The following is a 10998-nucleotide window of genomic DNA, read 5'->3' as shown; positions in this document are numbered from 1 at the left end:
TTGTTACAATGAATTCGTAAGGCAATATAGATATATTTTTCAAACAAACTCTACTGCCCGAAGCCCCTTTGGTGCAATATTTTTAACTTCATCTTTCAGTTGCTCTTGCTTTATTTGTGGAATACATATTGATTTGTTTCTGAAACATGTACTTCAACCATTAAAAACCAACAAAAACAAACATACAACCCCGCGTGGGGTTTTACCCGCTCCAGGCAGATCCTATTCATCCCAGTCAAGCATGTTTTCTCACCTCCTGTTTGAAGAGTAAGTAAAAAAAAAATCCTCTCTTCAAAATGGACCTTCTGAAGATGAGACTGAGATTCTAAACTGCATTGTTCTCCTAACTTTCAAAGCCAAACCGCTCCCTTGACACATGCCTAATATAAATGTGCAGTTGGCCCTGCTGTTGGTACAGTGGAAAAAGCATTGCTCTGGGAATCAAGATTCTGGGTTGTAGTTCTGGTTCTGCCTGTAGCTGGCTAGCATGGGCAAAGACTACAAATGTACTTTGTGATATGCTACACCCCTGCCCACTTACTTGCTCATGGTGGTGTGTGCCCCTGCGGAAATATGACCGGCAGGAATGAGAATGGGTACTGTGCAAGGTACTAAGACTACAGTTACTTCCTCTGTTCAGGGTCTCAGTCCTGAAAGTTTGACAGACTTAACCATCAGCGCTGACGGGGGAGACCATCACAAATGGACATTTACCCAAACCCTGTCCTCTTGCTGACTTACCCATCACTATATACAGCACTACCATTTGCCTTGTCTCGCAAGCCCATAACCTGGGCATTATCCTCAACTCATCTCTCTCATTCAACGCCCCTCTGCAGTCTGTCACCAAATTATGTCAGTTCTACCTTCACAACATCACTAAAATCCACCCTTCCCTCTTCATCCAAACTGCTACTGTTTATCCTTATCCAAGTGCTTAGTATTCATTCATCCACTCAATCATATTTATTGAGCGCTTACTATGTGCAGAGCACTCTACTAAGTGCTTGGGAAGTACAAGTTGGCAAAATATAGAGACGGTCCCTACCCAACAATGGGCTCTGCACACAGTAAGCGCTCAATAAATACGATTGAATGAATGAATCCATATCCCTCCTTGATTACAGCTTCAGCCTCCTTGTTGACCTCCCTGCCTCCTGTCTCTCCCTACTCTAATCCATACTTCACTCTGTTACCCAAGTGATTGTTCTAAAAATCTATCATACAGCAACCCAGCATGTTCACTTTGCTCCTCTAATACCAACCTACTCACTGTATCTCGATCTCTTCTATCTCAGCCCCAGACCACTTTCTTGTATCCTCCCTCTGATCTGTGACCCCCTCACCCCCTTCATATCCAACAGGCCACCACATTCCCCTCCTTCAAAGCCTTACTAAAATAACATCTCCAAGAGACCTTCCCTGATTAAACCCTTATTTCTGCCACTCCCTCTCTTCCTCCCTCTCTTCCTCTCCATCTGGATGTCCGCCCGCCACCTAAAGCTCAACATGTCGAAGACTGAGCTCCTTGTCTTCCCTCCCAAACCTTGTCCTCTCCCTGACTTTCCCATCTCTGTTGACGGCACTACTATCCTTCCCGTCTCACAAGCCCGCAACCTTGGTGTCATCCTCGACTCCGCTCTCTCATTCACCCCTCACATCCAAGCCGTCACCAAAACCTGCCGGTCTCAGCTCCGCAACATTGCCAAGATCCGCCCTTTCCTCTCCATCCAAACCGCTACCCTGCTCATTCAAGCTCTCATCCTATCCCGTCTGGACTACTGCACCAGCCTTCTCTCTGATCTCCCATCCTCGTGTCTCTCTCCACTTCAATCCATACTTCATGCTGCTGCCCGGATTATCTTTGTCCAGAAACGCTCTGGACATATTACTCCCCTCCTCAAAAACCTCCAATGGCTACCGATCAATCTGCGCATCAGGCAGAAACTCCTCACCCTGGGCTTCAAGGCTCTCCATCACCTCGCCCCCTCCTACCTCACCTCCCTTCTCTCCTTCTACTGCCCAGCCCGCACCCTCCGCTCCTCCACCACTAATCTCCTCACTGTACCTCGCTCTCGCCTGTCCCGCCATCAACCCCCGGCCCACGTCATCCCCCGGGCCTGGAATGCCCTCCCTCTGCCCCTCCGCCAAGCTAGCTCTCTTCCTCCCTTCAAGGCCCTGCTGAGAGCTCACTTCCTCCAGGAGGCCTTCCCAGACTGAGCCCCTTCTTTCCTCTCCCCCTCTCCATCCCCCCGTCTTACCTCCTTCCCTTCCCCACAGCACCTGTATATATGTATATATGGTTGTACATATTTATTACTCTATTTATTTATTTATTTATTTTACTTGTACATTTCTATCCTACTTATTTTATTTTGTTGGTATGTTTGGTTCTGTTCTCTGTCTCCCCCTTTTAGACTGTGAGCCCACTGTTGGGTAGGGACTGTCTCTATGTGATGCCAATTTGTACTTCCCAAGCGCTTAGTACAGTGCTCTGCACATAGTAAGCGCTCAATAAATACGATTGATTGATTGATTGATTGATTTTGTGTTGCCCTTGCACTTGGATTTGTACCCTCGGCCCATGTCACTTATGTACATATATTTAATTTACTTTAGTGCCTGTCACCCCTTCTAGGCTGTAAGCTCCTTGTGGACAGAAAATGTCTACCAACTCTATTATAGTAATAATAATAATGATGGCATTTATTAAGCGCTTACTATGTGCAAAGCACTGTTCTAAGCGCTGGGGAATTTACAAGGTGATCAGGTTGTCAAGTGCTTAGTACAGTGCTGTACATTGCAATCACTCAATAATATTGATTGATTGGACAGCTATAAAGAAGGTGTTGGGTTAAACTGGGGGTTCAGGTTAATTCTCTCTGAAGAAAAATAATATTCATATCAAGAATTAGTCCCAAATCATCCAATGCATTCTTCCCTGTGTCTCTTCTGTGCTGTTCAATTGTTCTGTTCTGGGCAATGTACCTATCATTCAAACTACACTTATGATCAAGGCAGCAGCAGAACTTAAGGATTTCAAACTTCCAGTCAGTGTGTAATGTTACTAGGCTGCTCTGCATCCTCAAAAAGGTCTCCTGAGTGTAGCATATAATACTAATCTTCTCGTTCTTTTTTTGTTTCCTCTCCTTTTCAGTTCATCTTATCAACATCTAAGCTGCTCTTCATTCTTCACATTTTTCTTCAACCAACATTGCCCTGAAGAGCGGGTAAGTGCTTTCAAAGAGGCCCCGGTTTTCTTCTCAGAGGACAGAGACCCAGATTTCCTCCCCCTGTGGTGTTCCCATTACCTTCAGCCACTGAATTCAACGTTAACTCTGTGAGGAAGAGCTGAGTGTCAGGGTTTAAGACTTGAGAATGTGCCCCTGGCAAACAAGACAGTAACCAGGTACTGACAAAATAATATACATGGTTCAGTAGTGCTTTGAATGTCATATGGCATTGTATTGTGGCTGGCATATGAAATACCGTGCCCTTTTGAAATTCCATTGATATTTTAATTTACTGTCAAAATTCCAGTGTTAGGACAAAAATGAGTAGAAATCTACATAATTTTGGCATGACAGACATATAATTCTTCTGTGTTTCCCCTGAATTTTCCTGCCTCATGAGAATATAAAGAAACTCAATAAATTGGGTGTGATGACATTCCCTAGAACTAGGAAAGTAGAGAAGAAAAAATATTTACAAAAGTGAAGGTTTCAGTGAGGTGGTTTTCTGAGAGGACTGATAAATGCCACTCATTTACTTTAAGAAATAGTTGGTAGTTGAGTCATTTGGTTGAAATGGATCCCGGAGGCTGTGGTTTGGGCCATTCGTTGACTCGGAGGAATGTCTTCAGGGAAAAAAACTGGGTGAGAAAGAACCTGAAATGAAATGGGAGCAAAGCAGCTTTTAGCCAACACATGAAGTGGAGGGCAGTGACACTGAGATTCTTGCGCTTGCATTTTAATGGTATGCTAAGGAAGACACTGATACAAGACATAAATATGAATCTCACATCACTATCTTATTTGCATATGCTTCAGCCTCAATGTTTGGGTTCTGTTTGAAAAATATGCCAAATGTATGTTGACATTTCGTTTTAAAACTGCTCTCAGCCTTTTCCAATTTTCCAATTTGGGATTTTGACCCCAACTCAGTAGTAGTGCCTCTATGGGCAATAGGAGGACAAAATGAATGGGGAAGATACTTTTTTTGAGGAGAAACAAAGAGGGATATAGTAGCGTCTCAGAGATCCTGAGGCCAAACAGGATAAGTATAGTGTTTACCATCATCCTAATAATATGTAGCTAATGGTTACTCTTTCTCCTTTATAAGAACTGTATTTGGATTGCCAAGGAGCAAGATCACTATCCAATAAATATATCCTCTTAGTTAAGATAATTTTCCCCTTAGACATACTGTCTCTTCCCCCTCCCCCACACACCCACACAAACACACACACTCCACCCTCCCAAATTGCTGCTTCTTAACCTCATTTCCCTTGCTTGGAAGTGCAAACTATTGGCTGCTTTGACAGTTGACATCAGGGTTCTTCCTTGGCCAACTGTCAGTTTCTCTTCCCTTGGGGCTGGAGCATTATGGAAGCGGCACATATGTGCTGCTGTGAACAGCTCAGCAACCAGAACTGGAAGTTCACTACCATTCACTTTCCAGTGCAACCAGCTGCATGCTTAACAACTTATCTCTTCATCAGGAAAAAAAAAAGGAAAGAAGTCAGGGTGGAATTTCCTCCTAGGGCTTTGTTTTGAAACAATAGCACTGAATAGGTTGTTCAGATTTTCACTTTGAGCTGATGGGAAATCATCATTTGCCTTCTTGAAGGTATGGAGTTAGGTGATTCAGGGCTAAATTGCTAGCTTAATCCAGGCTTACACTAGAATCTGCTAGTGGGAGTTGGGGGGGGGCGGGTGGGGAGAAACCCACAGGAAGTTCAGTCTTCCCTACAGTATTAAGAAATAGATAAAGTTTGTAGTGTGAAATCTGAAAAAGCTTAAGCAGAAAAAGTGCCACCTATAAAAGACATGAAGGGAAATAATTTTAAGCACAATGGAAAGGTAAGAGAAAGCATTGCCCTTCATTAGTTATTGAAGGAAAAGCTGACTATTGAGGTTTTTGCTGGATTTTTTGTTTATCTCCCATTTTTACCCAATCAATCACTAGTGTTTATCGAAGTGGATGAAATCTAAACATAAAGAACAAACTGGGCCGTGTTCACAAACACTACTTCAGTGTCTCTCTGTGGGTTTCTTCAAGGAGATAGAATACCTACCCTACTAATATTAAGTGTAACCTGTCTGTGGGAGGCAGCAGACTTGGCACAAAAGGGAGAACAAGGAGGGATGATCAGCTCAGCTCAGACCAACCTCACTGGTAGAAGATGGGGTGAGAAGCTGCGTGATTCAGTGGAAAGAGCACGGACTTTGGAGTCAGAGGTCAGGGGTTCAAATCCCAGCTCCGTCAACTGTCAGCTGTGTGACTTTGGGCAAGTCACCTAGCTTCTCTGTGCTTCAGTTCCCTCATCTGTAAAATGGGGATTAAGACTGTGAGCCCCACATAGGACAACCTGATCACCTTGTATCTCCCCAGTACTTAGAACAGTGCTTTGCACATAGTAAGCACTTAACAAATACCATCATCATTATTATTACCAGTTAAAAGTTATCTAAGAAGAATATAGCAGAGAGAGAGATGTGGGGACATAGGGAACCACAGTCTGAACATGAGACATCAATGCAGTGCTGTGATTTTGTGAAAAAACAAACATGATAGTGGGATGTATTAAAAATGAGCATTCACAAGACAGTGTTAGTACTAGAAGGTTAACCTTACGCTGCACTCAAGTCTGTTTAGTCCTTGACTAGAGTCTGGTGCCTAAATGAGACGCATGACTTCAAGGGAATGTGGAAATCTTTGAGAGATGATTAGAGGGTTTGAAAATGTAAGATGAGGAAGGGCTAAAGGTACCAGGGTTATTTAGCCTGGAGAAGAGATGGCTGAGGGGTTATTATATCAAGTGGTGACCAACTGGCCTCTCTTCCCAGTGAAGGCAAAACATGAATAAACCAGCTTCATTTTCAGTATGATCATTTTGGGCTGGGTGTCAAAAAAGATCCCAACAATAGGGAGTATTCAGTACTGGAATGGGTGGTTAAGGGGGGATGAGGAGGTCTTTTAAAAACAGGTAGAGTTTTACCTGCGTGAGGAGTCTGGCACAAAGTCTCCTGGATTTGGATTAGGCAGCATGCCAAGGCCTCTACTGTTCCTTTGCTAAGATAATGAACAGTGAGGGGTTGCCATTATCCAATAATAGTTTCAGAGGACTATTGGATTACTCTGGTGGCCAGCAAGTCATTTCCCTGGTAGAATGACCTGTTCGGGGGCCGCACTGGTTTATGAAGCTGGTGGTAGGTTTTGCTGCATCAATTGCAAGGGGGAGAGTACTGTTCCTCCTGTGTCCTCCAGTCCTCTGCTGCCAATGTAGTTGCGATGCCTGCCTGCTGGGAAAAAGATAGCTAGAAGTGAGCAAAACATATACCTGTGGGCACAACAGTTGCCATTTGGTTGCTTAGTTTCAGGTCCTGGGAGCAGAGAGCCATGGACATTGCAGAAGAAGTTAGTCCTGGGCAGCTCAGCATCAGTGGGGCCTGAGTCTCCCAGTGGGATGAGATCTCTAAGAAGCAGCATGGCTCAGTGGCAAGAGCATGGGCTTGAAAGTCAGAGGTCACGGGTTCAAATCCCGCTGTGCTGCTTGTCAGCTGTGTGACTTTGGGTAAATCACTAAACGTCTCTGTGCCTCAGTTGCCTCATCAGTAAAATGGGGATTAAGATTGTGAGCCCAACATGGGACAACCTGATCACCTTGTATCCTCCCCAGCGCTTAGAACAGTGCTTTGCACATAGTAAGCACTTATAAATACCAAAATTATTATTATTATTATCATCATCTCTGGGAAACTGCTCAAGAGGTGAGTGGCTCCAAGGGTGGTGAGTGAGGCGGTGGGAAGTTTCAGGGAGAGAAACAAGTATGGATGAGAAAAGGGGAGAGGGTTAAAGGGACAGAAAAGGAAATAAATATTGGAGGAAAGGGAAAGAGAAATAAAAGATGACAGAAACCAGCATGACAAAAAAGGGAACGGTAACGGCAAGAGGAAACACACAGAACAAGACAAGAGGGAAAGGCAGAGTACTTGCAAGTGAAAATGAATGAGAAATGAAAGAGAAAAGGCGAGAACAAAGGAAATGAGAGGCTGCATCAGAGCAGAAGGAAGCTTTTAGGAAGCTTTAGGAACAGAAAGATGTGGATGGGAGTGGGGACTGGTATTAAAATAAGGTGGGTGGATGGGGAAGATAGAGGGGTGCAATGTTGAGGAAAGTTGATGATAGATGGTGGAGAATAGGAGAATGAATAGGTGGATTGTCCTGTGGGTGAATGGCAGAGCATGGATGTTGTATTGGGAGATATGAGAATAGAGGCAGAGAGGAGATTGAATAGATTTCAGTGCCATTAGGTGCTTGATTCAAGGGCATTAGATGATTAACTTTATATAATCTTAATTCTTTGTGATCATTTGCAGTCATTTACAGACATTCGTTCTATACTTTAGTATTACTCCCTTATAGGAAATCTTGTGCCCTGGCAGCACTGTCAAGGCCAGGGAATGACCATTTGCTCTGTGAAAGGATTGCTCACTGAAACCTATATATCTGTCTCCAAATGTAGTAGTTGAAGCCCGTGATTCTATTAAGATGTATGGAAATGTTGCAAGCCAGGTTTCTAGTGCTTCCTGGTCCTCCTGGGTGAGCCATGGAGGCTAGAAATAGAAATTAGGGTTTGCCAGCAACAAAGAACAAGGGTTATTTTTAGTAACTTGGACTCTCCGACCTCTCCCAGCCTTGGTTTCAGGTATCAGTCAGTCAATCGTATTTATTGAGTACTTACTATCATCATCAATCGTATTTATTGAGCGCTTACTATGTGCAGAGCACTGTACTAAGCGCTTGGGAAGTACAAATTGGCAATATATATATATATATATATACTATGTGCAGAGCACTGAGCTAAATACTTAGAGTACAGTACAACAGAGTTGGGAGACACATTCCCTGTCCATGACCAACTCACAGTCTAGAGGTCGAGCGTACAGTCTAGATATGAGACAAAGCTCTGAATCATTTCATTTCCTATCTACAGACAGTGATATAGGAGTTGTTTCAGTGTGTTTGGGAAGGGAGATAACCAGCTACATCATTTTTAGCAAACATCCAGCCCATCAGTCAATCAGTGGTATTTACTGAGAGCCAACTGTGTACAGAATACAGAACTAAGCACTTGGAGGAGCCTTATCCAGTTACTGATGTCACCCAGTCCTCTTGACACAAGCCACACTGTCTGTCGACTGTCTACAGTTGGGTTTCTATACTTCAAAAAAGATGCTTGCCACAATCAAATCCACTCAGATTCCTCCATCTTCCTTCCCAAAAATACTGATTCCAGTAAAGACCAGATCAAGTTTAAATTTATTTTGGGCCAACTTCCTGATTTTTGGGAGACACACTGCCTGACTTTACGCCTGGACAGGTGCTGCTTTAAATGGCCAACAGGCTTTTGTATTTTAGGGATTGTGGCAAGTAATAATAATAATAATAATAATGGTATTTAAGTACTTACTGTGTACCAAGCACTGATCTAAGAGCTGGGTATAGATACAAGGTAATCATGTTGTCCCACATGGGGCTCACGGACTTAATCCTCATTTTAAAGATGAGGTCACGGAGGCACAGAGAAGTGAAGTGACTTTCCCAAGGTCACACAGCAGACAAGTGGCTGAGTCAGGATTAGAACCCAGCTCTATGACATGACCCCAATTCCTTTCGGAACTTCATGGCTTTGGGTGATGACATTTCTACTTCTCCCACCTTTCCCCTCCAGTCTCCTGAGCCACATTTCCCACCGCTGCCCTAGTGACAATGTTGCCAATGTCACTAGAGTCCCTCTTCCACACTCTCAATCCCTTCTTCTTCTCCCCAAGATCTCTGGGCAAGGTCACGGACATGTATTATAATAATGGCTTTGAAGCTTTCCCCTGGGTTTCATCTCGACTAAATTAAGACAAACGTTAAGAGTGTCATCAGCATACATGGAGTGCCTATCAAATTAGGAAGAAAAGATCAGAAGACTAAAGCTAATAATAAATATTTTGTGGTAGTTGAATCTGCTGTATGTACCATATGTGTAGATTGTGTTGAGGTAAATTTGTAGAGGGTCAGTGTATATTTTTGTTGTTTCCAGCCTGAGCTCATTGAAGATGCTTAATAAACAGAAGGTCAACTACAGCAAAAGGTCATTGCAATCTCACATTTTCAGATGTTGCTACCTATTTATCACTAAGCCTCTTCTCTCCACCCCCTTTCGCCCCCGCCCATCCCCATCCCCGTGCTTCATACATTGTTACCATATAACCGTGTTCATCTGAAAGGAAAAATAAGGCTCTAAAAATGGTATTTCTTTTGTCGTAGCTTGTGAATTATTGAAGTAGAGAAAGAGAGAGGTCAGTTTTAACATTCCACTTCCCAAAGAACAGAGAAAGGTTGAATTGGTTAATATTGATTCATCAGTAGCAAAACAATCTGAAACTACCTGTGTTGGACCTATACAATGCAAAGGTCCTTAGCTGTTCCTGTAAGAATGTGATCTTTAGTGTAGAGCACGTCCATGACTTTGAGGTTCCTACCATAGTTCCATGACCTGGAAACTGTAAAACTCACAAGAAAGCAGTGAACCCTGTGGGCTGCCTCCAAATGCAGATTTTGATCCAAATTTTTATAATTATATACCGTCAAGCATGCCAGACGTGAACAATATGCACATAGTTGGGTTTTTTTTGTTTTTTAGGGCTTTGCACAAAAAGTATTAACCTCCTAAACATCCTTGAGACACTGCCTATTATCAACACTTCCTATCATTGCGTACTTTGAAGCTTATTTGTGTGGTTTAGGCAGCTCACAAAATAGAACACCAAGTAATCACTAATAATTCATTCAGGTTCCTGATTTTATTAATGCACCTTCATCTTCACTTCAGAATTTGTTTTTGATCTTGTGTATCAGTAACCAACCAAGGTGATCGCTACTGATTTTAAATACTTCATGTTGGTTTTAATGGGCTTTATAGAGCTGGAATATAATGAGTGCATGTGTAATAAAAACACATGTCTCTGTCGGTTTTTAAAACGCATTTTACATATAGTTTGCCAAAAAGGCAGATAGACCAAGAGCACTTTTTTTCTGTTTTGATTCTTCCTGGCAAGGCTCCAAAGCTCATTTAGCAGAGTATCAATCAGCCAGATTTCTAGTTCAGCAGACCCCTGCATTCTCCTCCTGCACCTGAGAAGCCTAGTTGAATACTCAGCAGCTCTTGTTGAACCAGAAATGTATTTTAGATGTATGTTGAATTCATAGATTGCATATTACTAGTTCTAGCTTCCAGGTCAGGGACTGATTATTGCTAGTGAGGATAGGCAGTCCTAGGAGTGTGGCAAGAGAGAAATTCTTTGGCTCCTTTGAACTCCCAGAGAGAAACCTAATTCTCAGAAATGCATACTGGATACCAGAAATGTCACCTACAATTTCCAGTCAGTTTTTAGATGAGTTTTGCAGAGGGATTGTCACTGTAAGAAAGGTTCTTTTCTCATTGGTTATTAGCTCTACCCGAGGAAAACACTGGAAGTAACGAGAGTGTTTCAGCTGCAAAACTAAATAAAAAAGGACCATGAATAAAATCAAGGATGAAGAGGATTTTGGTATTTTTGTGCTCTGAAATACAAAAAGTCAATTTATCTTGCTTTATTCATTTTGAAGCAAGTTTAGGAAGCATCATTCATATCCAGTAATCCAGCAGCTTTGCTTCTTGTGAGCATGCTCAGCTTTCCAGCCCCTTGGGAAAGGGGCTGTTGCTCTGCATGTGAATCTTGG

At 42.8% G+C, this 10998-nt stretch overlaps 1 long non-coding RNA gene across 1 annotated transcript; it reads right to left on the bottom strand.

The window, feature by feature from the left end:
* Window positions 1-205: 205 nt before the first annotated feature.
* Window positions 206-4558, bottom strand: LOC119936052. The gene is made up of 3 exons (XR_005453634.1): window positions 4498-4558; window positions 3710-3887; window positions 206-256 (listed from the first exon to the last, which is right to left on the bottom strand). It is a non-coding gene; the product is annotated as an uncharacterized LOC119936052 (long non-coding RNA).
* Between the last annotated feature and the right edge of the window lie 6440 nt (window positions 4559-10998).

The sequence above is a fragment of the Tachyglossus aculeatus genome, chromosome 13, assembly GCF_015852505.1.
Source record: "Tachyglossus aculeatus isolate mTacAcu1 chromosome 13, mTacAcu1.pri, whole genome shotgun sequence".
NCBI classification, from domain to species: Eukaryota; Metazoa; Chordata; class Mammalia; order Monotremata; family Tachyglossidae; genus Tachyglossus; species Tachyglossus aculeatus.
The sequence above is the reverse complement of the archived record's forward strand: the minus strand, read 5'-3'. Positions and strand labels throughout refer to the sequence as shown.